General features: G+C 32.9%; 1 pseudogene; it reads right to left on the minus strand.

The window, feature by feature from the left end:
* The window catches only part of LOC149555513 (protein argonaute 10-like), a 42,633-nt pseudogene extending 22,985 nt beyond the window's left edge, over positions 1-19,648 (minus strand).
* Positions 19,649-21,281: the final 1,633 nt, after the last annotated feature.

Consider the following 21,281-nt stretch of genomic DNA (forward strand, 5'->3'; position numbering starts at 1 on the left):
ATTAGCTTAGGTGGTTTCAAAATTGAACAAGTGACATTTTGTAAATAACACAACTCTTCTTCCATGCATTGTTTGTATGTGCCTATAACTAAACAACATCTCTACAAGCCAAATATCTTTGGTTGCAACTAGCCAAAAATCCAAGAACGTAGATAGATTAATAGGAAGTAGTCTCTTTTACACTAGCTTTTATTTTTAGTAAGGCTACAAAGAGTGCCCCTACCACGGGGGACTAAGGAAGCCTCACAACTTTAGTCTCAGAATAATTTCTTTTTATGATCTGTAAATAACAAAGAGCAAAGAAAGTTGTTGTTATGATGCATGTGAGAAAGATTGCACATATCTTTTTTTGGAATTGCATGAGGTTTTAAAGGTGTCTTTGATAAGGCTTTGGGAAGATAATAATTTATTAATCCCTGCTTTGAGTTTATTTTGCAATACACCCTATTTTTGGAAACTGTGCAATAAGAAAAATATCCCCACAAGATTATGGTCAATGCATTAATAATTATTAAAATTAATTTTTGAACTTTAAATTTCCATTTTCTAATTGGCGCAACTAATTTTTGCAGCCAATCTTTTCATGTTTTCGCTCTAAAAAGTTCATAGAAAAAAAGCTTGGGGAGTCTGGTAAGTTGTGGCAATGTGCATAGATGTGTCACATGCATGTCATCAATACACAAAAATGTTTCCAGTGTTGCTAATTTAATGGATGATAGAGAGTGACTTGGTCACTTTCTTCAGTGCTCATTTGATTGCTCCTTTCTTTTTTCCTCTCTAAGAACTGTTAAATTAGATACATATTTCTAATTTTTTTATTTTTAATTGTGAGTTGAGTTGACACTATTTATTTAGAATCTTCCCTAAGTAGCATTCCATAGTTTTCTACAACTTATAATATGAGATTCTTTCTTTTGGAGAACATTTAATTTAAATTCTAATATTGTAAATATTTGAGGGTGAGTTAATTATTTTGGAAGTTTGGAATTTTTGTTTGGCTTTATGAGCTTTTAGATTTGATTGCGATTTTGGTGACATTAGTAAAGGTTAATAAATATAGTAGGGTTTTGAGGAAGTTCCAAATGAAAGGCTTCATTAAAGATTTTTTGGTACTTTCCTAGGTATGCTCAAATTTTCTCCATAGGGAAAAAAAATCTTTTGAGTATTTGCGAGTTGTGTATTTGAAACAAATATATTTTGATAGTAGCATGCTTATGATTGCTACCTTAAGAGTTTTACTATTTGCACTTGATATTTTCCTCTATTAAATGAAATTCCATACAATAAAATATTGTTTTTCCCTTGTGAATCCTCCACTTGGTGTGCATATTTCGAGACTTGTCCCTAGTGTTAAATTGTTATATTTTCCATTCATTGAAGTTTCCATTTAGAGAAGACTAGAATCTAATTTTGTTCTTCTAACATCTATTTAATTGAGTTGGAAATTCAAAATTATTCTATCTTTTTCATAAGGCTGCTAAACTGGAAACTAGTCAAGAAATTTTGATATTTTCTCAATTAAATTTTGCTAATATTCTTCATGCACTATATTTTATCTATTTCTATCTGTCAAAACATCTTGGAAATTGACTTCCAAAGTCTTAGCTTGTTATTTTTTGTACAAATATAGGAAGTGGAATTGGAATGGAATCCCTCTTAGACAAATATTTTCTAAAATTGTCCATTAATCTTAACTCATGTGGTTTTCTTTTGTTTCTATATGTAGGAAACAATTCAAGTATAATTAGGTTGTGAGAAATTCCCCCATCACACTCATCACCAATAATAGGTATCCTATTCATTGTAGAGAAAGCTTCTTCCTTTGGAAATTGTTTTATAGTTTGAGATTTGAATGGATGAAAATATTGACAAATAGGTCTCTACTTGCACTTCTATAAGGCATTCAATTAGAACTAACCTACATGCTATTGTAGTTTGGTTCTTGATTAGTGAAGGCATTGCTAACTTAATAAGCTCTTCATATCCTTATCAAAATTAGTATTATCTTATTAAACACAATTTCAAAAATCTAAAACTTATAAGCTTTTGAAAATCTATTATAAACTATAAATATTTTTCTCTTTTATATTAGCTTCTAGAAATATTTTAAAAAAAATCTATCCTTTTATAGTACTACTATAAGATCGATATAACCTTTTTGTTCATGTCAAAAATGCAAATTCAATATACTATATGCTTTACTATACTTAGTTCACCTTGGAGTTGTTTGTTATTCTTATTGGGCTCTACAACCATTGATCAACAATGATTACTTTTACTAATAACTATAAGCAATCTAGAAACCAATTCATGTTCATTCTCTAGGAAGAGCAACAGTCTCTTGGAGTTCAATTCATTTTCTAGCATTGAATACATGGAAGGAATTCAAAACACCTAGACTTCCAATTGGTTGTGCCTTGAGAAACATGAGAGTTTTTATATCTTATATGTCATACTGATAGTTAGAGTTCCATAATCTTGATCCATTCCTTGTATGGAGTAATGCTTTCTTGTTTTCAAATTTTTGTTGATTAGGGTTGTCCATTGATTTTGTTAACTATATTGCCTAACTAGATCTCTATCACTAAATCTCTTGTGTACCCTTATTCAAAAGGAGCTCACAACAAAAATCTTGTTAAGTTTGGTTAAATTTAAACCATTTCCTCTCTCACTTGAATTTGGTTGCATTTACATTTATTAATAAAATCTTAACATTTAAGCTATTTTCTTTTCATAAATGTCTACAATTTCAGAATATCCAGAGCACCTGTGCAATTTCTAGTAAGGGACTACACGAGGGCTTGGATCGGCTTTCAATCAACATTGCCAACAAGGTAATTGCTAAATTCTACATGATAGCTTATCATCATTTTTTAATTTTTTAATTATATATCTTATATTTTTTTGTTTCATTTTGCAGACTTAAAAGATGATAGTGAACTAGGCTTCTAAGAATTTAGAATTACAAAAATATCTTGTATCTTTATTGGAAGAAATAGTTTGAGGAGATTAAAAAATTAGCCTATTAAATCACCTTGAGAGGCTAGTCTTTTGACCTATAATTTGACTTTTAACATTTATTTGATTACTTTTTTTGGATTTTCAATTGATTAATTTTAAATATCTACATAATATATGGGAAACATAGACTTGGCTTTGGTGGTTATATGAAATCTTTTCCACAAATTGTAAGTATCAATAAATGGAATAAAATATGAAAATAATATATTGAAAAATTGATCATGATATTATTATGAAAAAATATTGGGCTCTAAATTCAATAGAGAACCTATAGAAGATGACATGAAATTGCCTTCCAACAAGGCTAAGGAGCCGTAACTGAATGCCTAAGATCATAATTGAATGGGGAATTACAACATTACAGTGCATCCTTCACATACATAAATAACCTAAATGAAGATGATTTAAAATTGAATACTTGAGAAATAATTGATTTTATATAAATTTCCACCATGCAGTGACTATATTTGTTTTAAATAAGTGCTATACATTTTAAAAATGTAATTATTAATAAAATTAATCATCTTTAATTGAAACTAGTATAGTAATTAATGTAATCTTTCTATTTTTATTTTAGAGAATGTAGAGCACAGTAAACAACTACAACTTGATTAAGCTAGACAACATTAGAGATGTGATGTGCTTCCATTAGCTAAAGAGGAACACTAATAATATTTTAAATAAATTTAATTTCCATAGGTCTATTCATTAATGTAGCCTTTCTTGTTTTAGCTTTAGAGGATTTAGTTGGTGTTCTAGCTATTGAGGATAAGGATAGATGACATGATGAGGAAGATGATGTGGCTCCATAGGTAAATAAAACCCTTGTAATGATATTTTAATTATTTAAATAGTAATTTCAAATTAATATTCAAGGCTACATAAGATAAATTGTAAAAGTTGATCAAGTTGTCCATATAGGTGTTGAGTTGTTCAAATCATCAAAATGAGTTAAAAGACCTATGGAAGGGCACAAAATGTTGTACAATGTTTTACTATTCCATTATGTATATATATATATATATATATATATATATATATATATATATATATATATATATACGTCCTTTAAAAGTAATATACTGCAGAAGACATATATATAAAATCCTTTCAAATTAATGTACAAGGTTACAGAAGACAAATTGTAAAAGTTGATCAAGTTTTCCATATAGGTCTCAAGTTGGTCAAATAATCAAAAAAAGTTAAAAGACCCATGGAAGGGGAAAAAAAATTGTACAATGTGTCACTATTCCATCATAAGATGTTTGAGAGGATTTGAAAAGGATTGATGGTCATTTGTGTGTAAAATTTAAAAGTTGCCTAAAGTGCAACATTGCAAAATTGCCATTTTGGAAGTTGCACCAAGTTGGTGGTTAGTCTATAAGATGGTTAGGAAGTTGAAGATTCTTATAACTATCTAAGAATGTGACAAGTGTCCTGCAATGATTGAGTAAAGGAGAAGAGTAGAAAGATTAGAGGAAGACAAAAGGATAATCCTTCATACCTTTGACTGTACGACTATAGTAAGAAGAAAATCATTAAGTTTAAAATATAAATGTATTCAAGTATGCTCTTGATGTTTGAAGATGGATAATAAAGGTAACAAGGGCATTAAATTTCTTTGAGGAAGAAAAATAAATATATTGAAGCATTAAATTTTTAAGTTGGACTATGTTGATATAGAAACTATTTTTTTTACTATTCTTGCCAATTTTCTAATAAGTAAATGTTTGTATCATTGCTAAATGTTATTGGAATATGTAGAATAGTGAGTTACTGTTGGAATTATAATAGGAAAGGTAAAATTTTGAGGAGGAGGGGGGGTGGGGTGTGAATTAGTAGTTCAAACTTTTAACCCATAAAATATTCACCACACATCCATCTCACATATTCAATAAGTAAGTTGAACTACCATGTAATGCATGTAAACAAGTAATCATTCACACATAAATGAAACTAGATATGATTACCCATAAACCCTCCAATGAGAAGGTAAAAATGGGGTGGAGATGACAACCACAACTCTTCTCTACTAAAGTAATAAAGTGTATCTAATGAAGGTTACAATGTTTGATCACGAAACACAATTTACACTATCAAAGGTCTACCCTATTGAAGGCTTACAAATATTGTTAGGTCTTACCATTTTAAAGGATTTCAACATCCTATTAAAAGGGTGTATTGTTAAAGGTCTTTAACTCACAATAAAGTAAGCACCTTGTTAGAGGATTTTAGTACAACCTATTAGGGCTTACTTTATTAAGAGATTTTAACTAATTCACCTGTTAGAATGTCTCAGCATTGATCTTGCGATTAGCACTTTGTTTCTTGATGATAGATCACCTCTAAACTAATGTATTCTTGATCCTTCTTGATCAGATGTCTCTCTACTATTCACTATTTCCTTCTTCTGTTCTCCTTTAACTGACTCTTCAATGCAATTTCAGATCATAATACCTTGGTCACCATGAATGTTTTGGTTTTGTGCACGCAAAACTCTCCTTGATCATTCATACATACCTATTTCATGCTCATAATTTTTTTAGGATTTATCCTAATTAAGAAGACCTGGTTGACTTAGGATTAGGTATTAATCTATGACTTTGATTCACCCATTTTGCTACTTAAACCTTCCCTTTACCTGATTGGATGCATGTAATTCATAGAGATTCCACCTTAAGATTCATTATTATCACCAAAATATCAAAATTCAATCTATAAATCAGCAAAAAAATGGTTTACATAGCAATTTGTGCCAATACAAACAACTATTAAAAAACATCTGAAGCCTCTAATGCTCAACACATACTAATTTCTATATTGTGACTTAGCATTTGAATCACTCAGCATACACTGCTTATTTGGCTCCTAAATCACTCGACATATAATTTTTGCTCAACACTTGAATAACTTGGCACATAAGTGACTCTACTACACTCACTGTTGATTTGACATGCTCTAACTTATACATGTTGTGCTTGACATATCCCGCTTGTTCAACATGAACTAAGTAAATGACTTAAGTGTATAGACACTCACTTGTCAAAACTGATCTAAGATCAATAGTTAAGACTCCATTTAATGTATTCTATTTTTTTGATGTTAAATATTAAAGAAGATCTATGATAAATTATATAAATTGTATCAAAATTCTCTATCTAGGGTATGTACAGGATCATGGTGTGCCAAAAAGTGATGATGTGAAAAATATGTAGTTTTGAAACTTCTAAAAGTGTTTCAAAATTTGCTTTGACTTTTTTCCCACCCATCCTGATACCAAACCAAAAATGTAATACTTCAACCTTATCAAGTACGCAATTTGAGAATGGGTGCTCGATTTGAGAACGAGTACTTGATTTTATAATGGGTATCTGATTCATGCACCCAAATCATGATGCCAAATTCAACTATAAAGGGAGTGGAGAATAATTTTTAAGATAAATATTGATTTTTATTTATCAAACTCAAAGAGGGGATCAATTTTTACATTATATTGTCCTAGTATAATATAGTTATAACATAATTTGGGGGGGGGAACCAATTATTATATATAGTTACTAAAATTTAATATATATAGTATTAAATAATTATAATTATTATTTATTATACAATTATTTTATATATAGTTAGTACTTAGAATATATTATTAAATAATTATATATCATATATATTATAATTATATATTATATATATTAGTAACCTAAGTTAATAAACTGTATGATGATGTATGTCCCTAATAGTCCCCCTAGGAACATACATATGCTCCAACGAGTCCAAAAGGGTCATGGGATATCTTATGACCCCTTACGACCCATTATATGACAATATATGTTCCTAGGGGTCATAAGATGCCTAGGGACATACATCTTGCTTTTTAATGGTTAGAAATGGGTTATAGAATATCCTTTGACCCCTTTCAACCTATTACATGATAACACAGATTCCTAGGGGTCTTAGGACTCCTATAGACATACATGTTGTGTTCCAATGGGTCAAAATGGGTCATAGAGTATCCTATGACCCTTTCGATCCATTACATGACAACATACATTCCTTAGGAACATATATTGTCATGTAATGAGCCAAAATGGGTCATATGGTATCTGATGACCCCTTTGACCCAATTTAACACAACATGTATGGACCTAGGGGTCCTAAGACCCCTAAGAACATATATTATCAAGTAATTGGTCGAAAGTGATCACAGAGTTTTGACCCATTATAACACAACACACATGATGATAAGGGTCCTAGGACCCCTAGGGACATATGTTCTTGTGTAATGGGTCAAAAAGGGTCATAGGATACCCTATGACCCCTTTCTACCCATTGAAATAAAAGAAGTATGTCCCTAGGGGTCCTAGGAACCCTAAGATTATATGTTTTCATGTAATGGGTCCAAATGGGTCATAAGATACCTATGAACCCTTTCCACTCATTGGAGTACAACATGTATGTCCCTATGGGCCTTAGGACCCCTAGGAACATAAGTTGTAATGTATTTTATTGAAATGGTTCATAGGGTATTGTATGATCCCTTTCAACCCATTTGAACACAACATGTTTGTCCCTAGGAGTCCTAGGACCTACAAGAACATATTTTGTCATGTAATGGGTTGAAAGGGATCATAAGATATCCTTTAACCCCATTCGACCCATTAGAACATAACATGTATGTCCCTAGGTGTCCTAGGTAGCCTATGAACATATTTTGTCATGTAATAGGTTGAATTGTGTCATTGCATGCCCTATGATCCATTTCTACCAATTCAAACACAACATGTATGTCCCTAGGGTCTTAGGACCCTTGAGAACATATGTTGTCATGTAATGGATCAAAAGGGGTCATAGAGTATCATATGACCCCTTTTGACACATTACAACACATCATTTATGTCTCTAGGGCTTGTGGGACCCCTAGGGACATACATTATGTGTTTGAATGGGCCCAAAAGGGTCATTAAATGATAACATATGTTCATAAGGGTCCTAGGACCCCTTAGGAAAATATATCATGTGTTCAAATGAGTTAAAAGGGTTCATAGAGTAACCCATGACCTATTTCAACACATTATATGCCAACATATGTTCATAGGGGTCCTAGGACCCCTAGGGACATTAATCATTTGTTTAAGTAAGTCAAAAGGGGTCATAGGCTTTTGATCCAATAAATGATAATATATATTCCTAAGGGTCCTAAGACCCCTAGGAACATATATCATGTATTCAAATGAGTCAAAAGGGGTTATAGGGTACCCTATGACCCCTTTTGACACATTTCATGATAACATATGTCTTTAGGAGTCCTAGGACCCCTAGGGACCTATTTTATTTGTTCGAATGGGTTGAAAGGGGTCATAGGATAACCTATGTCCCATTTTGATGCATTTTATGATAACATATATACTTAGGGGTCTTATGACCCCTAGGGACCTATTTCATTTGTTCAAATGGGTTGAAAGGGGTCATAGGATAACCTATGACCTCCTTTGATGCATTTCATTACAACATATGTCCCTAGGAGTCCTAGGTCCCTTAGGGACCTATTAAATTTTTTCAAATGGGTTGAAAAGGATCATATGATAATCTATGACTGCTTTTGACACATTTTATGACAATATATGTTCCTAGGGGTCCTAGGAGCTCTAGGGACCTAATTCATTTGTTTGAATGGGTCGAAAGAGGTCACAAGATAACCTATAACCCCTTTCAACACGTTTTATGACAAAGTATGTCTCTATAGGTCCTAGGACCCCTAGGGACCTATTTTATTTGTTTGAATGGGTCAAAAGGGGTCATGATAACTTATGATCCCTTTCAACATGTTTCATGACAACATATGTCCCTAGGGGTCCTGGGAACCTAAAGACATATTATAATCATTTATATGGGTAAAAAAGGGTCATATGATAACCTATGACCCCTTTCAACACATTTCATGAAAACACATGTCCTTAGTGGTCTTAGGACCACTAGGGACCTATTTCATTTATTCAAATGGGTTGAAAGGGGTCATAGGTAATCCTATGACCCTTTTCAACACATTTCATTACAATATATATCTCCAAGAGTCCTAGGACTACTAGGGACATATCGTAATTGTTCATATAGATTGAAAGGGGTCATATGATAACCTATGACTACTTTCAACATTTCATGATAACATATGGACCCTTAGGGATCTATTTTATTTGTTTCAATGGGTCAAAAGGGGTCATAGGATAACCTATTACCTCTTTGGACACATTTTATGATAACATAAAACCTTAGGACCCCTAGGGATATATTGTAATTATTCATATGGGTTAAAAGAGGCCATAGGATAACCTATGATCCCTTTCAATGCATTTTATGATAGCATATGTCCCTAGGGGTCCTAAGACTTCTAGGAACCTTTTTCATTTGTTCGAATAGGTTGAAAGGGGTCATAGGTTATCCTACGACCCCTTCAATATTTTTCATGACAAAATATGTCCCTAGGAGTCTTAGGACCTTATTTTTTTATTCGAATGGGTTGAAAGGGGTGATAGAATGATCTATGACCCTTTTTGACACATTTCATGACACCATATGTCCCTAGTGGTCCTAGGACCCCTATGAACCTATTTTATTTGTTCCAATGGGTTAAAAGAGGTAATAGGATAACCTATGACCCCTTTCAACACATTTCACAATAACCTAAGACCCTAGGACCCCTAGGGATATATTATAATTGTTCATATGGGTCAAAAGGGGTCATAGGATAACCTATGATCCCTTTCAATACATTTCATGACAACGTATATCCCTAGGGGTCCTAGGACTGCTAGGAACCTATTTCATTTGTTTGAATGGGTCAAAAATCCCCTATAATGTCTTTCATGACAACATATGTCCCTAGGAGTCCTAGGACCACTTATTTGTTCAAATGGGTTGAAAGGGGTGATAGGATAACCTATGACCCTTTTTGATACATTTCATTACAACATATATCTCTAGGGGTCATAATACCCTTAGGGACCTATTTTATTTATTTCAATGGGTCAAAAGGGGTCATAGAATAACCTATGACCCATTTTGACACATTTCATGATAACATATAACCCTAGGGGTCCTAGGACCACTAGGAACATATTATAATTGTTCATATAAGTTGAAAGGGGTCATAGAGTACTCTGGGACCCCTTTTGACCTATTAAATGAGAACATATGTTCCTAGGGGTCCTAGGACCCGTAGGAACATATATCATGTGTTCAAATGAGTCAAAAGGGATCATAGAGCACTCTAGGCCCCTTTTGACACATTATATGACAACATATGTTCCTAGAGGTACTGGGACCCCTAGAGACATACATCATGTGTTTGAATGGGTCGAATGGGATCATAGGGCTTTGGGCCCATTAAATGATACCATATGTTCCTAAGGGTCCTAGGACTCCTTGGAACATATAACATGTGTTCGAATGAGTCAAAAAGGGTCAAAAAATACCATATAGCCCATTTTGACTAATTATATGACAATACATGTTCTTAGGGCTCCTAGGACCCCCAAGGACATACATAATTTATTTGAATGGGTTGAATCATGTTATATGGTTCCCTATGACTCCTTTTGACTCATTAAATAAGAACATATGTTACTAGGGGTCCTAGGAACATTTATTATGTGTTCAAATGAGTCAAAAAGGGCTATAGAGTACCACAGGATCCCTTTCAACTCATTATATGACAACACATGTTCTTAGGGTTAGTAGGAGCACTAGGGGCATATGTCATGTGTTTGAATGGATCTAAAGGAGTCGTATTTTATGCTTTGATCCCTCTTAACCCATTATATGAAAATATATCTTCCTAGGGGTCCTAGGATCCTTAGGGACATACATCATATTTTTGAATGGGTCAAATAGGGTCATAGGGTGTCCAATGACCCCTTATCACCCATTAAATAAGAAGAAGATATTTCATGTGTTCGAATTAGTCAGAAGGGGTTATAGAGTACCCTATAACCTATTGAAAATTGGCTAATAGAGATATGTAATTGTTGTCATTTATGGCAACACATGATGTACATGCTTAAAGGAAACCTCAGAAATAAATATACTTAGTGTTTGGTAATCAAAAAATTGTCAAAGTATAGAAGTTGGTTTACAATAGTGTATTGTTTTTTTTTATAACTTATTGCTGATGTCATATTATGACTAGTAAAGTTAGATGGAGATAGTAAATATGTTGTATATCTTGTGTATAATCTCAAAAGTTAGTATGGACTGTATGGAACAAAGATACTCATGTTTAAAGTGAAATAGGATAGTGAAATTGAAGGAAAGGATTATTTTGTTTACAAGATAATTACTTGTTCAATTAGGGCCAAATCCTAGATGTTTACTCTATGTTGAAAAAGTGGATTGTGGCCTCAGCCAACCCAACAAAAATTTGTGTAAAGGCATGGTATTTATGCAAAGGATGTCTTATGATAAGAAGTGTAATTTTGTGATGTAAGTTGTGTGAATATTGTGATGTGTGAACTTAACATGCAAGTGATAAACGTGAAATTTAATATAAAGCTATTTTTTGATCCAAGATTGAGCTAAAAATCAGAGATTAGTCAAAGAAGAAGATACAATACCTATACTCCAGAAGTCTGATTACTTGTTTGGGTAGTGAGCTCTTCTTGTAATTAGAAGTGCATGTTTGGAAAATGATCTCATCTTGCACCTACTGTACCACAACTCCTAATGGGGTTGGAATTTCCTAACCAAGATTCAAAGACTCCTAATAGGGACTCCTTAGACTAAATTTTCTTATTGACTCCTAATAGGGTCCATCCTCTAACAAGGAACTTATATATCAGTATATTATCTAGTGAGTATCATCCCCACTGGGGTTTTCCCTTGGCCAAGGTTTCCCTAGTTAAAAAAAATTGGTGTAATGAGTTATCTTTGTGCATTATTATTGTTAGTGTTCAACATTGGTTTATTGCTTTGTTATGCATGGCTTAAATTAAGAAAATATCCAGTTGGCAACTAAAGTTTGTAGATTACTGATTGACCCCCCTCCCCCTAGTAATCTTCAATTCTAACAATTGGTATCAGAGTGAAATTACTTTGAAGAGGCTTAATAGCTTGAGTAAGATCCCTATGGATATGAAATAGTTGATGAAGAACCTTAAAGAAGCTCTTGAAAAAATTGATCTCCTTACTAAAGAAATAGATAAGTTGAAGGACAGATATGAAAACTCCAAAGTATACATTGGTCAACTAAAGGAGAGATCTAGAACTAGTGATGATTATTATTCAGAGCTAAAGACATGGTACAAAGTCTTGAAGCATGAATTAAAGATTACAAATCTAAAGTTGACTTTGAGAAATGATCCTAGCAAAGTTGAATGTAATTTGAAGACTGAGAATATAGATATTAGAGCTAGTCTGGCAAAGATGACATCTGAGTTTGAAAGATTGAAAGAAGATCATGAAGAACTTCATAAGTCTAATACTATTGTGAAAGGTGAATTAACTTAGTGCAAGCAACAACTTGAGAAGCTTTATTCTTTCAAAGAAGAACTTGATGATTCAATGTCAATACAGAACCTACTTATGATAAGATTGGTCTTGATTATCTAATTAAAATGTATGCAAAGAAACTTTAGATTAGAAAGAAAAAGGTAAATTTGATGATAAGATTTAATGCAATCAATCTTCTGATAAATCTAAAGAAGTTGAGAAAAATAAGGAAGTTGAAATTTTGAATGAACCAAAACAAGTGGACTTTCCTAAGGAAACTAGGTATAAATTTAGAGGTAAGTTTTTTTCATGTAATGAAATAGGTCATACAAAAAGATATTGTGCAAATAAGTCAGTCAATCATGTTAAGGATTTTTATTGTCACAATTGTCATGGTATGGGTCATAAAGCAATTGATTGTTAGAAACATAAGTATGATAATGATATAAGGAATAGTAGAATGTATAGAAATACTAACCTTGCAGATAGAAGTGAAAGGACATCAAGAGAAGGAAGATATTATGAAGATAGAAGATAGATCATGTGTTATAAGTGTAACAACTTAGGACACATTACTCAAAATTTTCATGAACCTAATGATCAACATAATCCTAGAGGCAGAGCACTAGTATGCTAGTTATGTAACAACTTTGGACATACAAAAAAGTATTTTAGTAGTGTAAAATGTTGAGAACAAGGATAGACCTAAGTAGAAGGTTGTTTCCATAAAACCTACTAAAGGAAACCCTAACTCAACATTATCAATCACTCCAAACAATGTAGTACATATCTTGAAGATATAGGAAGTTATCTTAACAGTAAATCTGAGTCTATTGGTAGTGAATACATGAACAAGGATATGGAATTAGTTTTTAATCACAACATGACTGTGAAGCCTAGATTTGAACATTTAAGGGAACTAGACCTATTAAAATATCATTTCTACCATGAATTGGACACAAATGAGTGGACATAGATTATATGAAGTAGGATACATGATGGGAAACTATGGATGCAAGGTAATGTAATTGATATTTCTACCGACCTAATTCATGACATGACTGGTCATAGTAAACAAGGTAGTATACCTATAGGTGAGAAAGTGGTCAAGAAGAAAGCTAAGAAGTATACCAAAGTAGTGTATAATGGAAAGGCTATGGTGATCAACACTATCAAGTAAGATGATGTAAGATTTATGAGTAGAATCATTGCTTATTCTATATGTGCAAGCTCAAAGATTAATGAACTATTAGCTAGATTAATCCTTGCAGTAGTATCAAATGTGCAACCTAGTGAGCCATAGAGAAAATCTAAGAGCTTAGTGGGAGCTATGACCACGAAGACAAAAAGGGTAAAGCAACAAGCCACCAGACCAGGCAAAAGGCAAAAGAGATTGTTGACAATTATTGAGTCCAATGATGAAGAGGATGAAGAACAAGATGTTAAGAAAGAAAAGAAGGTAACATCATCAAAGCAATTGGCAGAAAAAGCTCGACAACCCTAGAGCCAAAGATAGAAAAGATTAGAACAACTATTGCTAATGAAGGTAACTTTGTTCAGATGAACAAAGTTTATGATTTGTATAATAGTTTTGAGAAGGATCATATTGATATCTCTACTATGAGATACATCATAGAAAATAATATAAAATTGAAGGATATTAAGGGCTTAGTAAAATAGAAAGTCTATGATAGACTTATTTAGAAAAAGGCTCTAGCAAGAGAAGAAGACCTAGAACTTTGGAAGTCTATGCTAAAAACTATTTGTAAGATTGGCGATGAAGAAGAGATTAAGAGATTGTTGAATAATCTTGCACCTTACTTAAGAAATAAAATAAGATGATTTCTATTTATTGTGGGTGAAAAAGATAAATTAAGAAGTGAGACTACAAAAACTATCAGCTAGATCTTGATAGAATCAAAGGCAACATCTCCTCCAACACCTAGAACCTCAGAAGTGTTAGTGAGCAATGAAAGATAGATCAAACCAATGTTACCATTAACATCGATGATACTAATCCATTTGAAGGTTTTGAACTGAATGAACCTAATACCAAGGATATTGAAGAAAAACTAAGACAAATTGAAGAATAAAAGAGGTTACTTGAAGAAGAAAAGAAGAAAATAGAAGAGACCAAGTAGAAATTGCTTGAGGATGAGAAGAGAAGAAAGGAAGAGGAGGAAAAGAATAGAATATCAGAAGTAGAAATAACAAAGAAAATAGAGGAAAACAAAAAGAAGAGATTGGAAGAGAAAGAAGAAGAAGAGAGAAGAATGAAAGAACCAACCAAAAAGTAAAGAAAGGATGACACTATACCTTCTAGTTTATCTACTCCACTTTCACTTGCAAGGTTACCATCTGATGATGATGATGAAACTAATTTGATTTCATCCCTATCAAAGATTATTCAAAAGAATAGAATAGTAAAAAGCTTGTAGAAGACCTTGATGGAGGTTACTGATAGATCGCACAATACTTTGGTAGTACAATACATAGAATTAGATTTTGAATAGAGGGTGAAAGTAGTGCTTAAATTATTTGATGAAGAATTTACTAAATTGTTAAATGTTACAACAACAAAGACACATACTTCACATGATGCTAACTTGTTTAGCACCATCTATCAAAATATTAAGAATGATTTGGTTAGTCTTCATACTTGTATCAAGGAACATCAAAAATTTCAACAAGATGGAAAAATATTGTACATTAAGTGTACTTTATCATACAAACTAATTAAGGACGTCAACGATCAGGTAGAAAAAAGATGAGTGAGCTAGAGGCTCTATCTAGCTAGATCTAGCATCCATCTTGCAAAGTTGATGATTTTGAAGGACAAGTGGCTAGTATCCACAATGATATCAAGAAATTGGAACTTTCAAAGGAACAAATTTTGAAGAGGATATCAGATTTTAGAGAGTCCATTTCTCTGAAACTATCTTTTTTTGAGAAATAGTTGGAAGAATGTGTCAATGCCAAGGACACCTATTCTAACTTTTTATATTTAGATCTTAATGTAGTTGAGATTACATCATATGCTTTATGTGCAATTCTCACCTCTACTAAATCCGCCAAGAAAACATGGACTAAGGGTATGGACAATCTTAAGGAAAACTTTGATGATTGCATGAAGATCCTATTAGCTTAAGGAAGGACAACACTTTTTGACAGTTTTGGACAATTTTTTTGACATTTTGACCTTTTTCATTGATGTCAAAGGGGAAGAAGTACACATGAAAATTTTTAGAGGTAGAAGTACATTTAAGGAAGATAAATATTGTAAAGGATATTGTAAGGGGGAGCATATGTAAAGATGGACAAGTATAATAGATGCACTGTTCTTATACTATTTATGTAGTTTTTGTTACTTAGCCAATTTTCCTTATATTATTGCCATCAATGCCAAAGGGAGAGATTGTTGACAATTAGCTGATAGAAATATGTAATTATTATCATTTATGAAAATACATGATGTACATGCTTATAGGAAACCTTAGGAATAAGGATACTTAGTGTTTGGTAATCAAAAAATTATCCAAGTATAGAATTTGGTTTACATTAGTGTATTATTTTGTTTATAATGTGTTGTTGACATCATATTATGACTAGCGAAGTTAGATGGAGATAGTATACATGTCATCCTCAAAAATTAGTATGGACTGTATGGAATAGAGATTCTCATGTTTGAAGTGAAATAGGACAATGGAATTGAAGGAAAGGATTATTTTTTTTACAAGATAATTACTTGTCCAATTAGGGTTGACATCCTAAATATTTACTCAAAGTTGGAAAAGTGGATTGTGGTCTTAGTTGACTTAGCAATAATTTGTGTAAAGGCATGGTATTTATGTAAAGGAAATCTTGCAATAATAAGTGTAATTTTGTGATGTAAGTTGTGCAAATATTGTGATGTACAAACTTACTATGAAAGAGATATATTCAGAGTTTAGTATAAGCTATTTTGTGATTCAAGATCAAGCTGAAGATTAGAGGTCAGTCAAAGAAGAAGATATAATACCTATACTCTAGAAGTCTAATTACTTGTTTGGGCAAGGAGCTCTTCTTGTAATTAGAAGTGCATGTTTGGGTAGTGAACTTATCTTGCACCTACTATACCACAACTCCTAACAAGGTTGGAATCTCCTAATAGGGATTCAAAGTCTCCTAATAGGGAGTCCTTACACTAAATTTTCTCATTGACTCCTAATAGGGTCCATCCTCTAACAAGGAACTTATATATCAGTATATTATCTAGTGGGTATCATCCCCATTGGGATTTTTGCTTGGCTAGGGTTTCCCTAGTTAACAAAATATGGTGTTATGAGTTATTGGTGTGCATTGTTATTATTACTATTCAAAATTACTTTATTGCTTTGTTATGCATGGTTTAAAGTAAGAAATAACATCCAGTTGGTAATTGAACTTTGTAGATTACTGATTCACCCCTCCTAGTAAGAAATAACATCCACTTGGCAATTGAACTTTGTAGATTACTGATTCATCCCTCCCCTCAATAATCCCTATTTCTAACATAACTTGTTTTAACCCATTATATGATAAATATGTTCCTAGGGCTCCTAGTACCCCTACACTAGTACATTTGGGCTCATTTTTTGACCTTTATTGGTCAAAATTTTGACCCAATTTTTGACCAAACTTTGACCAAATTTGACCAACACATTGGTCAAAAATTGTTTGGTGAAAATTTTGACCAACCTACTAGTTGGTCAAAAATTTGACCAATACATTTGTCTAGAACTTTTGAAATTGCAAGCACATTTTTTGCCAAGCATTGGTCAAAATTTTGACTAATTCTTGGTAGAAAAATTTTACGAATTGGTCAAAATTTTGACCAATGCTTGGCAAAAAACTGCAGGGCATTGGTCAAAATTTTGACCAATGCTTGGTAGAAAACTACTGGAAATTGGTCAAAATTTTGACCAATTCTTGGTGGAAAACTACTAGAAATTTGTCAAAATTTTGACCAATACTTATAGAAAGCTACTAGGCATTGGTCAAAATTTTGACCAATGCTTGGTAGAAAACTGTTAGGCATTGGTCAAAATTTTGACCAATGCTTGGTTAATTTTTTTTTGAGGCTCACAATTATTGAGGTCCACTTCAACAATGACCCTTCATGTTAAATTTCCATCTAAAACCTTTCTAATGAGATAATGTGTTATGAGCTCTTCATTAGTGGGATGGAATGTGAATCTAGGAGGCAGTTGATGATATGGGTGATGCACAACTGCCTCTTGGATTCACGTTCCATCCCACTAATGAAGAGCTCATAACACATTATCTCATTAGAAAGGTTTTAGATGGCAATTTCACAGGAAGGGCCATTGTTGAAGTGGACCTCAACAACTGTGAGCCTCAGGGAGGGCCTCCTTTATTATTCACTATATGGGTGATGCACAACTACCTCCTGGATTCACGTTCCATCCCATTGATGAAGAGCTCATAACACATTATCTCATTAGAAAGGTTTTAGACAAAAGTTTCATAGGAAGGGCCATTGCTAAAGTGGACCTCAACAACTGTGAGCCTCAAGGAGGGTTCAATTCCCTCCTTTATTATTCACTATGCATATAATCCCATACACCCATTTGATCTCGAATGATGATATGTACAGAATTTTGAGTGTCTGTGCTGAGTGCTCCAAAACCATCCATTTCATGCCTTCATCTGTACATAATATATTTCTAGTTTCTTTCTACTTGTACGACCATTTCATTTCATATGATCATCTGAAAATTGTGTCACTCTAAGCTCTCAACTATTTCCTCTTAATTGATCATCTCATAACTGCTGAATGAGAGCTTTGGGCTAGATAAGCTATAGGAATCCATCAAAAGTTTGGCCAAGCTATATTTCATGCCAGTCAAAAAATCTTCTTGGCCATGGCTTGGGGCAATATGAACCAGCCAGATGAATGTTGCATTCATGTTTGATGGAGAAACCCTTCCTGAGAAAGGGGAGAGATTTTTTGTTGACCACTCAGTTGCTGTTCTCTTAAAGCTACATGCCAAAATTAGAAAAAAATAGACTCGTCTTTGGTGTTGAATCTACTTCTAGTTATAACGAGCAAGCTTCTATCAGATAACAGAAGCCAAGAATTGGGGACGTCAAGGCAAATGAGTTAAATGAAAGGGGATTTACACTAGAAGATATGCATTGTGCATAACAAAAAGAATCAAGAGAATTAATGAAAGAGGATATACGTATAACAAAGATTGTTTGTTAATGATTGCAACCCATCAGCTGTAAATTTTTTCTCATCCCAAAGCACATGATAATGTGTTGGTCTGCTGGTCCCCTGTAAATGATAAAAACCAGATCAATTTTTTTATAATACATGGCAAAGAAAGCATGACAAGTTGATCTAAGAAATAAGTATTATACCTTAATTCCAACATGACTACAAAGGTAAAAGTCAAATTTTGTGGGATGGAAAATTTTGGAATCAACCACAGTGCCTAAAAATATAGGAAACCCACATCAGTGTTACAAATTGACACCTTTGAATAGAGTAGAATAGTACTATATAGCCTTATAGGACCTTCATACCTGGCAAGATGTTCCCACTTCTGTCTATAGAATTCCTATCTGCATGGTTGTTTGGAAATAGTCTAGTATGGTGCCACTTTTGAACAACAAATGTTACTGGGGGTTGGTAATTTGGCTCAATAGATGCACAAGCCTATTCACACCACAAAACTTATAGTTCATATAGCATTCATCTGTCTTCTTGAACAAAATCCAAAGAGAATACAAACTAACTAATGAGCCATGCCAATCTCAATTGAATAGCAAGTACTATTGTGAGTATTAGGAAATTGACCCTATGAATAGCATCTGGTTCATAAAGTAGAACTTGGTAAAACTGCCCTTCATTTACACCATCTCTGAAGAAATACCAAAGCTGTCACTAAGGAGAAATGAGAAATGCAGAACTAAATCTCACCACAAAAACCAATCAAGATGGAATAAATTACCTATAAAATATGATTCACAGAGGTTTTTGTCCTGTTGCTCTGCGAAAATAAATTAGTAGCTCCCTACAAAGAATTAAAGTGAAATAATCATTCAAATTCCTAACATCATACTTTAAATTTTGAGTAGCAAGTGAATTTCCAAAAATCATATTTTTAATTTTTTGTAGTAGTAACTTGTCTAAGAATTTTCAATTTCATTGGTTGGTTTAGTGTTAATAAAATGCATAATGATCACTATTCCTATCTAAGATATGACTACGATGAAAGCAGAGCATTAAAGTTTTTACCTTAACATCTCTATCATTTTCTATGCTAATAGAAAGAGCATTTTAAATGTACAAAAATGTCTCATCAAGAATCATTGTGATACTTCATAGCCAATTCCATTTTAATGTTACAAATGGCTTTGCACTATCTATATCTCTAACATGTGATGCCTTTTAAAACTAGTAATATTGTAGTCATTCATCATTTCTTTGAAGATTGGAATAGTAATTCTTAACCATACCACACAAATGAAAATTAAAAGCAAGCCCCCAAAAATTAAAAGCTCAGGACTTTTAAAGTGAAACAACTACCATCCTAATAGATTGATATTATTAGATCAAAAAATTTGAAAATTACACAACATCATCAAGTCGGTCAAAATCACGATAGTTCACATCAATAACACCAATAACAACCATCAATGAAACAACATGGAGTAGGGTTAGGGTTTGAAGATCTTACCATAATGGAGCCAATACCACTCCTAATCAAAACATCTGTAGACTAGGGAATGGTATAGTTCATAGCACGATTACTATTAACATTTCCTATATTTAAGAAATAACTAACACCCCAATCAACATTCCCTACAACCAAGTAGTAAAGAACATTGCTTACAATACTCAAAGCACACTCTGCCCCAACAACGACTGTTATTCGAGATGTATATTCCCTGAAATACTACACTTGCTTCGACAATACTATCGCATTCTACACAACCCCCACAAAATATAAAAGCTCTCAGGCCAAACAAAAAATTACCCACATTGCATGCACTAGTAATGTAACCATTTTAATGCTTAAATGGAAATAATTTAAAAAGACTTATTTATGCCTAGCCCACTCTCTGTAGTAAAATTATCATAGCCAGAGCTAGCTAGAGTGAAGCTTACTTCAGTAAGAAAATCATCTGAGGTGAGACTGTCATCCAGATATGCTGGAACTGCTTCTTTGATGCCCAATGCAGATGTTGTAGAAAAAAACTTCACATGATCAATACTACAAGGGAAGCAAATACATAATTTCAAGTAGGAATACAAACTTGTTTGATGACATGAAAAAGGAAAATATTTCAGCCACTACAACTAGTTTTTGAATTTAAATACAAGGATTAGATTTTTATAACAGACCATCTAAAAAAAACTAAAGGTGGTGATTTTGCTATGGATCTGAACACTAGATATTGACATATGTACTGGTGACAAGTTAAATCATTTCAACCAGACTATATAAATCATTTGAGGACCTAAAAAATAAATTCTTTCAGCCATTGCCATTTGCTGAACATATATGGAGAATAAAACAATTAGGAGTGTCATGCAAATAGTACACATTATAGACTTTACATAGAGTAGACTTCGAAAATAGATAATGTGAAAAAAGTTAAAGGATGCCAATTATTAAACGATCTATAGATTTGAACACTAAAATTTGATATATCTGCTAGTAGTGAGATGAATCCCATTCCAAATTAAGAGCCACTCAACCCTCAAGATATTAGCTTCAACTTCATTA

This window comes from Cupressus sempervirens, chromosome 5 (assembly GCF_028749045.1).
Source record: "Cupressus sempervirens isolate cs-2001-9-10 chromosome 5, ASM2874904v1, whole genome shotgun sequence".
NCBI lineage: Eukaryota > Viridiplantae > Streptophyta > Pinopsida > Cupressales > Cupressaceae > Cupressus > Cupressus sempervirens.